This window comes from Ananas comosus, unplaced genomic scaffold (genome assembly GCF_001540865.1).
Source record: "Ananas comosus cultivar F153 unplaced genomic scaffold, ASM154086v1, whole genome shotgun sequence".
Classification (NCBI taxonomy): Eukaryota; Viridiplantae; Streptophyta; class Magnoliopsida; order Poales; family Bromeliaceae; genus Ananas; species Ananas comosus.
Genome location: NW_017891636.1, coordinates 1 through 10,942, shown reverse-complemented (window position 1 = coordinate 10,942; position 10,942 = coordinate 1). Strand labels below are relative to the sequence as shown.

At 43.1% G+C, this 10,942-nt stretch overlaps 2 long non-coding RNA genes across 8 annotated transcripts; both read left to right on the top strand.

The window, feature by feature from the left end:
• Positions 1–373: 373 nt before the first annotated feature.
• LOC109705039 lies at positions 374–2,394 on the top strand. 3 transcript variants are annotated; one of them, XR_002214593.1, is made up of 6 exons: positions 374–611; positions 761–854; positions 944–1,010; positions 1,110–1,177; positions 1,293–1,357; positions 2,375–2,394. It is a non-coding gene; the product is annotated as an uncharacterized LOC109705039 (long non-coding RNA). The 3 variants fall into 3 exon arrangements; XR_002214591.1 differs by having other exon boundaries at positions 920–1,010; XR_002214592.1 differs by having other exon boundaries at positions 758–854; positions 920–1,010.
• A 2,832-nt stretch (positions 2,395–5,226) lies between these two features.
• Positions 5,227–6,488, top strand: LOC109705038. Of its 5 annotated transcripts, XR_002214588.1 has the most exons (5): positions 5,227–5,438; positions 5,707–5,953; positions 6,044–6,183; positions 6,272–6,332; positions 6,424–6,488. It is a non-coding gene; the product is annotated as an uncharacterized LOC109705038 (long non-coding RNA). The 5 variants fall into 5 exon arrangements; XR_002214587.1 differs by having other exon boundaries at positions 6,047–6,183; positions 6,272–6,488; XR_002214586.1 differs by having other exon boundaries at positions 6,272–6,488.
• The last annotated feature ends 4,454 nt before the right edge of the window (positions 6,489–10,942 follow it).

Sequence of the window (10,942 nt, the reverse complement as noted above, 5' to 3'; positions counted from 1 at the left end):
TACGTAAAAATCCTTTGGAGCAATCATGATGAACGGGAAGCCACTTGGGAACTAGAGAGTGCGATGTTGGAGCACTACCCCTACCTTTTCTCAACGGAATCTTGAGATAAGTATTTACAAGTTTCGCGGACGAAACTTCTTCTTAGGAGGGGTGAATGTAATACACTGGACTTTAGTGAATTACGAAGTTCGAGTGTGTGGAATGATATGTAGATCTATCCTACATGTTTTAATAGGCTTGGACAAGTTTTTGAACAAATTAGAGGATGATTGGAAAGCTAGAAGTGGGAAAGTGCATTGCAATTGCGAAATTGGCATTTTCTGCATTGGTGTACCGGTACAAGCATAATGCTGTACCGGTACAGCAAGCAGCAGCAGCTGCAGCTGCGTGGCAGCAGGGTTACTTTGGTCTTTTCACCTTCCATACTTATCTCCAACACCCCAGCACGACCCCAGGAGCTGAGATATGGTTGCTGGAGCTCAGGGTTTCATCTTCTCCACTCTCTCTCTCTAGAGTTCTCTCTCTCTACGAGTAAAGTCGCCGTTTGCACCGATTTCGCGCCGCTCTCGTTGCTCGCTGGTTGGGTGGACGTGGGGCCAACTTTTAAAAGGTAAAGGGATGTGTTTTGACAGTGTTTTTCATCTCTATTACTGAGAGTTGTTGAAAGAAAGCTTGAGAGAGGTAGTTAGCTTAAATTTTTCTATAGTTGGTGGTTTATCGTCGAACTTTGACGTGTTCTTGCTCCGTTGCTTCCAGCAGAGTTTGTCAGGGGTTCCTGCAGATATAAAGAAGATATCTAGCTGTGATTTACTTACTTTACTCTAGGGAAAAGTTGCCTAGAGGCTTGATACAGGTAATTAGTCAACTAATGAAGCAATCTCGGAGTTATATGCGATTTAATCAGGTAACTTGACGCAGGTTGAGATTCCTTCTTCGCAGCAGGTTTCTGAATCTAATCAAGCTTATTTGATGACCTTGGGGGCTGGTTTAGAAGATGTTTTAACCTGAGGTAAGTAGGAAGTTCAGTTCTAAAACTGATTCACCAAGGAATTCGACTATAATAGCTTATATTTAAGCGTTTTGATGCCGTTTTGGAAATTGTTCGCAGCCGGCTTGCGACGGACCTTCGGATTATCTCTGGCTAATACGTGAGGAATTTTGGAGGCTTAAATTAAGGTATTAAGCTGACCCAAAACAGGGATTTATGTTACTACTTCATATTAAATACGCGAGTACCGAAATTGGACATTCCGGATATATGCTTGATACAGTTTTGATGCATTATTTTCAGCGGAGCTGAGGCTTGATTGTGTTGGATTCCGGGACTCTTGGGGACTGATGTGAGCCTCGTAATAGGTGGGTTTGATCTAACCAGAGCAAGTGAAGCTCCCCTATGTTCTATATGTGACTATAGAATTGGTATAGTGTGTGTATATGGGATTATTGTGATTGGTAAAGTATTTAGAGCATGTCACTATAACCTTTGATGTAATTGCAATAGAACCTCTATGAAGTAGAAAGCATTCATGCATAAAAGTATTCATGCATAATAGTATTCTGGTTTAGTTCAGTAGAACGACCAAGAGCTAAGTTTATAATGCTTCTATAAAGTAGAGACCAATGATACTCTCTTGACTCTAAAATAGAGAACTATGACATGATTTGTGACTATAATGATAGTACAACGATGGTGGATAGTTTCTAATGCCATGTGTGAATTTGCATTATTCTCACATGCTTATTAATCTAGTGGATACTAGTATTGTCAATATTCTTTATATTGAGAATTCCGATGAATAGATCGAGGGTAGAACATAGCATACTATGCCATGATGTTTGAGATATGTTGGACTATGGATTTTGCTTGCTTGCCATTGTGCTCATTCGCACACGCTTGTGAGGGTAGCTCCCTACAAGCCGGCACTCCGGAGTTGGCCTACGCGACAGTTGCTCGCCCGTGCGGGATTGGGTGCCGAAGTGGATTGCCGTGGGGAGTGTATACTACCACGGGGCCAATAGGCGCGGCGCAAGCTGGACTACCTGGGGTGGGTCTTGATAAATGAAAAGGAAAATTATAAATGAGATTAAGTACTAAATGATATTTGACAGTAATGAATGCTTACCTGTTACAGTAGGTATCTACATATTCGTGCTTATGTTCATGTTATATTCATTACTGTAGAGACTATGATTACATGTTGATTACATGCTCATCACCTGTTAGCATTGTATCTATATATATCTTGCAATTATTGCTTTTATTTTCATTTAGTACATCATGAGCCTAGTGGTGTAATTCGCCGAGGCTGGCGGCTTACCCACTGGGAATTATTGTTAATAGTTCTCACGCCCTTTTTATTATTGTTTTTACAGAGCCATCTACAGGAGAGGCTAGGGATCGTGGCAAGGGAGTCGCGTCTAGCTAGACATTGCTAGGAGCATGCCAGTCGATCACCTTGCTACTCGGGCTACGGCCGAGGGTGATGTCCCTATGTATAGAGAGACTACCATTGTATCTTCTTTTGTATACCCCGTGATGTATATGTACTTTTTGGACAGTCATTATAGTTAGGATACTTTCTCTTTTAGTCGAGATTTTGGATTGTACACTCTTTGTTCTTTTGCTGCTAGTATATTGACTTGTATTTTGCTCTGATATCAGGATAGGATTTTCTATATTTTACTTCCATCGGCTTGTGTTCTTGTAGACGCCTTATATACTGCAGGTGTATGGCTGGTCTGTGCACGAACCGGATATGCTTCCGCTGGTACCCGGGCGTGACAGATATCTCTAGTTGTAGATCATCCCTGGCTTTATTTTTCGCTGTTGTTGTAGACGCCTTAAATGTGTTGACATATGGCGGGTCTGGGCGCGCTCCCGGGAGGGCCTCTGCCGGTTCCTGGGCGTGACAGTGACCCTCACAAGCATGTGCGAATGAGCACAATGGCAAGCAAGTATGATCATCCATCTCGAGTCCACGGTCATCATGTCTAGAACATGAAATAAGTACCAATGACCCAATGGTCTATCTCTATGTCATCATGTAAAGGTTTAACCATTTACTAAATCAAGTGTCACTTTATGACATTATTGTTTACTATGACATATGCATTTTCAGCATTCAAAAATTCATTTATACTCTATCTAGTTTGATTATGCATGATTTTCTATTTAACAACAAAAGCAATGACATAGGAGGAATTCACCCATTTCGGTGAGGTCAAACCCACTGGATACCTCTCAAACCTCTTCATTTACGCGAACGAGGTTGCCCACAAGTCTCCTAGCTTCCTAACAAAAATTACAAGAAGGTTAGGGGCTTCGAATGAACACCCTACAAGTTCCTCATAATCCAACCCATAAATAGGTAGAAAATTATCTTATATAGCTAAGAACTATTCCAAGATCCCAATGAGAGCTAGAACTCTTCAATTCTAACCTAAAGGAAGGCATAGGAATCACTAATTTAGCCCCTAAGACTCTAGCAAAAGAAACCCTAAAACAAAACCTTAGTTTCCAAAACTAGGTTTTTATCCCCAAAAATCCACCAGAACACAATCTAAAGGAGAGATCATAGCTACTAACCTCTCAACAAGCTCCAAACCAAGCTAGGAATGTGGTAGGGTTGAAGATCTTCCTCAAACAAGCTCAAATCTCCCACTCTAAAGCTTCTCTAACGTCCAAAATGCAAAATCCATGAAGAAAAAGCAAAAAGAGGAGATCAAACCTAGAAATCTCACAAGAAAAGAGAGAAAATCTAGAAAGCGGTGGAGGGGGAGACTCACCTCTCTTCTCCTCTTATTCCAGCAAAAAAAGCCCCTCAAAGGGGTGTGGGGTTATTTATAGAGATGTAGCAATCCCAAAAAGGCCCCTCAAAAAGATGCAGTCTGCAGCTGCACTGCGTTCCGGTACGCGGGCTGGAGTACCGGTACCCCACGACCGAACGCACAAACCCGAGCCTTTGTCAAGCAGATAGATTGCAGTGTACCGGTATCTAAGTGATGCAGTGTAATACACTGAACTTTGGCAAGTTGTGAAGTTCGAGGCAAGGAACAGTAATTGGAACTATTCTACAATTTGTGAAGGATTGACGAGAGGTTTCCGTAAGTTACGGGAGTAAACAGATAGTTGGAAGTAGAAAAGTGCATTGCTTTTCCAATGTAGTATTTGGAATTGGGTTGATTATGAAGTTTGAGGAGTGGAATGGATAATGGGAGTTAACCCATATCTTTTAAAGAGTGGTAGAAAGGTTTTTGACAAGTTAAAAGAGTAATCGAACCGCCAAAAGATCAAAAGTGCATTGGAAATTCGGAATTGCAGAAATTTGCATAGTGTACCGGTACAACCATCATTGTGTACCGGTACACAATACAACAGCTGTGTGGAATTAAGGCTCCATTTGGATCGGGAATTAGTAGGAACTAGTTATACCGGGGATAGGTACAAGTATGAGTTTTTGTAGGAATAAGGATATTTTTTTGTTTGGATGAAATTGTGAGTATAAGCTGGAACTAGAAAAATTGTGTTTGGATAGTTTTTGGGAATAAGAGGAATAGTTGGTAGTTATAAATAGAAAATAATAATATTATCCCTATAATTGAATTTTAAACTTATAATTTTAAATTTTAAATTTTAACTTTTAAATTTAAATTAGAAATTAAAATTTTAAATTTTAATATTAAAAATATTAATTTTAAATATCAAATTTTAAATTTCAGACCAAATTTAAATTTCAAAGATATAAAATAACAAATTTAAAATTTAAACGAAGAATAAAATTTAAAATTTGAAAACTTCAAAATATCAAATTTAAAATTTAAAATTTTAAAATATCAAATTTAAAATTTAAAATTGTAATTTATTAATTATAATTATAAAATTATAAATTTTAAAAATCTCTCTCTCTCTCTCTCTCTCTCTCTCTCCTCGTACTCAAGTGGGTTGGAACAAGCTTGAACAGCTTGTTCGAAAAACAAAACCACAAACCCGGGTGGGAACAAGTGTTCCAACCATAACGGGTTGTACCTGGTACAACCCGTTATGGGTGGGAACACTTGTTCCCACCATTTTTTTTTTTGTTTGGGTATAAAGGGGGGGATATCCCCCTTATCCCCCCCTTTATACCCGAGCCAAACGGAGTGTAAGGGTTTAATGGTAATTTCACTTGGAGGCTTATCTTCTTAAGCCCCTGGTCGATCCCAAAGCTCAGTCTTATCCTGTTGGAGCTGAGGATAAGGGTAAGAACTCCTCTATTTCTCTCTCTAAGTTTTCTTTCCTTCTATGAATAGGAATTGATGAATTTGAGGTTTTCTCCCTTCCCTCTTATGGTTGATGGTTGGGAGACCTGTGGGGCAGCTGTAGAGCTGTGAATAGAAGTGTTTGACAGTGTTTCTTCAGACCTCACGCAGGGGAGAATGGAGTTGGTGTTTTAGAAAGGTATAACACCTAATCTCTCTCTAGTTTGAGGTATTAGTAGTGTAGTAGTGAAGTTGAGCTCATTTCTTGCCCTTGCTGCCAGCAGATTTGAGAATCCTTATAGCAGCTATTACAGGATGTTATTAGCTGTGAGTTTTCAAGCCGGATTTAGTCAAAATTTGAATAGGAGCTATATAAGCTAATTAACTAATTTTCTCTCTACTTTAATGCTGCAAGTAGGGTTATTGATGGAGTTGTGATGCAGTTTTGGGGTGTTTATTCACAGCAGGTGTAGAGATTCTGTTGAGCAGAATTCTAAGATGATTTTTCAACCCCAACGCAAGGGAAAAGCTAAAGCTAAACCTGGAGAAGATGGTTAACTGAGTATTAACTTTGTGGTGATGCTTTGATAGAGTCATTGGTGGAATGGTAATACTGTTTTTATTCTGTTTTAACAGTTGGGAGCACTACTTTGAACTGATTATTGCAACAATTGAAAGCTAATTGGGAGTGACTCAACCTAAGTGGGAAACGAGGTTCAGTTCTAATTTAACTTTAGATATGAAGCTTGCTGAAAATTGGAAGTTATAATTTAGTTTAATGCAGTTTTTACATATGGTTCGCAGCAGGGTTGTAGTAAACTAGATGACTGCTCTCGGTAGTAAACTAGATGACTGCTCTCGGCTAAGGGTTGAAGGCTTTTGAAGCTGAAACATAGTGCATTAACCTGAACTGAACCAAGGATTCAATTATAGCATTGTGCAAGGTGAAACTCGACCCCTTTGAAGTGTTAATGCGATAGAATCACATAGGAATTGAACTATACTTCTAGCTGATTTCGGATTGGTTGCTAGGGTATTTGGAGTGCTGTGGATACTCATACTTGCTAGTTTGACGAGGATCATCAATTAGTAGGTGGGTCAGACCTTCCCGAAATGGGTGAATTTCCCTCTATGTCTTTTTGACATTATTAAAAGTGGAATAATTGTATATCATGTGAATGTAGGTATACTTGAACGGATTGGGCATGTATAAATCTGCATAGCATATCGGATAAATGAAAATATATAATCCTTTACCATTTTGAAAACAGAGTTGCGGAAGACGTGCCATTTTCTTTTTTCAACTTGGCCCACGTGACGTACAGACCCGCCACAAATACAAAGTTCCTCTGTCCACTTGGACAGAGACTCCTTTGTTTTTGCACGGCGTACCAACAGCTACATCAGGATCTTAACCACAACTAACATTCACCAATCAACAACCAATCATGCCATGCATTTTCATACAGCTAGAGAACCTTAGAATGATGCATGCCTCTAAATACTCCTTAGACGCTGGATGATGCAATGCACAGGACAACAAGCATCCTATTTAAAAGTGCTCCCTACCCGAAAACTTTGTTTTTAAACTCTAATTCAATCATTCATGAAAACCATTCGAAAACCTTTTTAAAATTGTTTTTCACTCGAAAACTCTATTTTGAAAGTCGACTACCACGAGGGGTAGAAAACCACGATGCGTAAAAACATAAATACACGAACTAAATATCTGTAAAACCAAATCCACATTGTGCAAGTACATAAATCCCAAAACTGAAGATCCATAAACTCAACTGCATGCATAGTAGGAAAACCAAGTCATGCAAACATTTAAACATCAGTAATGATCATCTAACTGAATCATTTATTATTAACAACTACTAAATGCAGAAAAGAAACATAACCAGGGTGACGGTCGCTACCGCAAGCTAGCTAGATCGTCCTCTCGTCGTGACCAACACCAACTCCTTGCCCGAAATCACCTGAAAAAATGGAGGGTGAGAAACTGCAATCAAGGTTTTCTAGTAGGTACGACAGAGCCACGAAGGCAAGCCGTAATCACCGAAAACCAAATGAGATAGGTAAACAATATAGATGCTGATATGAAGAAACTACAGAAGCTATAACAGATAAATAAGGAGCAATAAATAAACCTGCTACTGTATAGAAAATAATGCTAAGAATGCCTCAAAGTAACCAAACTGAAACTGTACCCAATCTATGCCTGCTATATTGGTCCGCAGACCTCAAGCGCTGCCTATCACTAATCTGCACTTACCTGATTCATCCGCCCCACAGGACGACCTATCTGGATAAGTACACCTCCGATCGGTGACCAAACCGATCCGGTGTCATGAATACCCCCAAGTGCTGTGACTAAGTCATGCTAGTATGCTCAAACAAAAACCGGCTGAAGCCGGTGCCTAGGCCGAAGCCAGAAACAAGGGCGTACAACGCCGAACCACGATAGATACTAGGGCGTACAACGCTGAACCATGATCAACCAGATAGAAACACATGACGAGAGAGTCGATGTGTTGCCTGGACCTAAGGTCCACAGAGATGCAAAGTACAAATGCAAACCTGCTCTATATGTCTATCAACCACTAACCGATACAGCCAAGAAAGTAAGATATACGAATGATAAACAAGCAACGACATATAGAGTCTACAATACTGGAATAGAAAACAATAGGGGAAGGTGAAATGATCACATCGACTACCAGCTCGAAGCACCCACCTGTCACTATCGCGTCGGAACACTGGGTATGCAAGGAATCTACCGGACCTAAGAAGATCCACCGAGTCAATAACTAACCCACAAATCCCGAATACACAACTCACAAACCCCAACACAAGTCCCCAAATCGGTTTTCCAAAATCGATCACCGTAACTCACCGGAAGTCCCGAAAACCACACCGGGATGCCGTCGGGACCCACTAAATGTCCCGAAACTCACCGACTCGTGTCATGAGTCACTTGCTACCACAAAACACTCCGATTTGGATGTCTTGGCAGCAAACACGAGCTAACACAACTACACAATAATCGCCGGATAATTGTACGAATACGGGTTCCTAGAAGTGTCAATTTCGATACCGGAACCAACCGTCGCTCACCCGTCATCACCGAACCCACAATGTGATGATGGTGACTAGCCAACAACGCTTAACGATAACTCACAGAGCAACCAAACGACGTCGAAAGAAATCCGAACCGAAACCGAGTTCTTTCGGCAAATTTCACCGAAAAACGCACCGAAATCGAATTTTCGATTTCCGCAAAAGCTATCAGATCATGGACAATCAGTCCAAAGGTCACCACACACGCCTACACACTGCCCACAGTAGCCACAAGGTGCACAATTGCACAAAAGCCCCTGTATTTACATAAAATCCCAATATTTTATGTAAATCGGGCGATAATATGGGTCATTCACGCAAACTGAGGACTTCCAAGGTCCTCCGAGGCACGTACTGAAAGGTCTCAACATTCCGAAGGCCGTGCTCATGATCTGGAGCACAACGGCTCACTGTGGGAAGCACGGGAGCAACCCGAAAATTCTGCGAACAGCGCATAGTCGGGGAAAATCGTACCGAATAGGCCGATAGGACATCCGTTGATCCAAAGTAAGGAAAGCACTATGATCAGCACTGACCAACGATCACCATGCTCACCTCCACAGGCATCGGAACAGCCTCAGATCGCCGAAAAAATGCGCGCAAACAAGAAACAGCATCGAAAAGGCCCAGAAAGGGCCGACACCGCAGAAACAGCAGAATGGAGCCTTCCCGACAGAAAATAAGGTGAGCACCGTGATCAGCGATGAGTCACGATCATCGTGCTCTTTCCACAGGGATCAGGGAGGTCCGGGTTGCTCGAAACAGCAAACCTCCAAGGAATAGCCCTATTTCGGGCTTGGCCGGCGGCACGGCAAGGCGCACGCGGGCCAGGGATGGGTGCGGGGGAGTGGAGTAGCAAGGTGCTCACCTCAGTTGGCAGCGAGGAGCGACGGCGGCGATGGCGGAACCAACCAAGCCCACACAAGATCCGGCTCGGGTTCCAAGGGCAGCTGCGGCCACGGTGGCGATCGGGGCACTCAGGGACGGCGGCACAGGGTTGCTGGAGGCTGGAAGGCTGCCTTGGGAGCAGCCCCGAGCGCCGGTGGCGCGGGGGTCGGAGACGCAGCTTGCCTCGGCCTGCATAGGTCTGGGGCGGCTGCAGCTGGCTGAGGCGGCGGTGGCGGCCCGCAGGGGCGGCGGCGACCGGCCAGGAAGGTCAGTGAGGCCCAGGGGAAGGACACGGGAGCGACCCCAAGCGGCTGCGGCGCGAAGAAGAGGCCGCACGATTTGCTCGGCCTGGGCTCGGGCTAGGTGGCTGCAGGCGGCTACAGCGCGGCACGGCGGCACTCGAGGAAGGCGGCGGCCGGCGGGGAAAACTCTGACAGTGTATGGGCAACACCGGCAAGGTGCAGGGAGGCAATGCAGCCTCGGCCAAGGCTCCAACCCGAGAAGAAGAGAGAGGTGGAGAGAGAGATGGAGAGAGTGAGATGGAGAGGAAGGTTTCGGCGGCGGCAAGGGGTGGCGCAGCAAGGGCAGGGCAACCAAGGGAGGCGGCTCGGGGTTTAGCTTGGGCTAGGGTTAGGGTTTTCTTAGTGCAAACCCTAAAATAAGCAAATATACAAGGTGCAATATGTGAGTTAGCCCACCAAACCTCAGTATTTAGTACTGAGTCCCTCACAGCGCGTGTACAACGCGAGAACACCCCTCCACGTACGATCTCACGCAAAATGGTACATAAAATGTCACAACTTTTGCTAAAATACCGTTTTGCCATCACCGACCTCTCCTCGAACAACGCGCATTCTCCGCAGATCCGTCCGTCAGATTTGCGAACGGATCGCACCAGTGCGATCAGCACGACGTAGACAACAAAGCTATGATTTTGGTTCACCTCGATCGATCACGGATTCGCGATGAAATCCGTTCTCTCTCTCCAAAAGACAAAATGACACGCAAATACATATAAAACATGTATTTTCAAATTTTCTCGAAATCCGTACGTCAAACCCAAAATCCGTCAGCGCCACTACTTCCAGAAGAGCTAAATCATTCGAAACGAGCTATTGGGACTGCTATGAACGGAGTCCGATACGAGCCTGAAGCTAACTTCACACCGTGGCTTCTCCAGAAAACCGAGTTATTATTCACTTTAAGTGAACTTGGAGATCGTGTAAAATCTCTATCTTAACTCGTTTTCTCCCGAAACTTGATGACTACTTTTGTAATTAAATTACACATAAAAACATCGTCAACAGAGAGTCTGACTATACAGTCAAATTCTCAATCCTTATAAAACCTACCTTAGGTTCTTGCTCCACGAAATTCGCTTTACTCTTGAGCTTCCTCTCTACCAAAACCACTTAATTCCACCTTCAATTTCTCTTAATCTCCACCTTGAGGGAGAGTTTCTAGAGAGAGAAGGAGAGGGAAAAATAAGGAGGAGGAGAAAACGAAGTGTTTTTCCTACATGAAAACTGTCACGCCCCGGGACCCGGCAAAGGCCCTGCCCGGTGCGTGCCCAGACCCGCCATATGCCTGCACATATAAGGCGTCTACAACAAAGTGATATGAAAGATAAAATAAACAATAACTAACGATATCAGAGCAAGCGTGCAGCTAAGTTCTATCAACAAGCGGAAA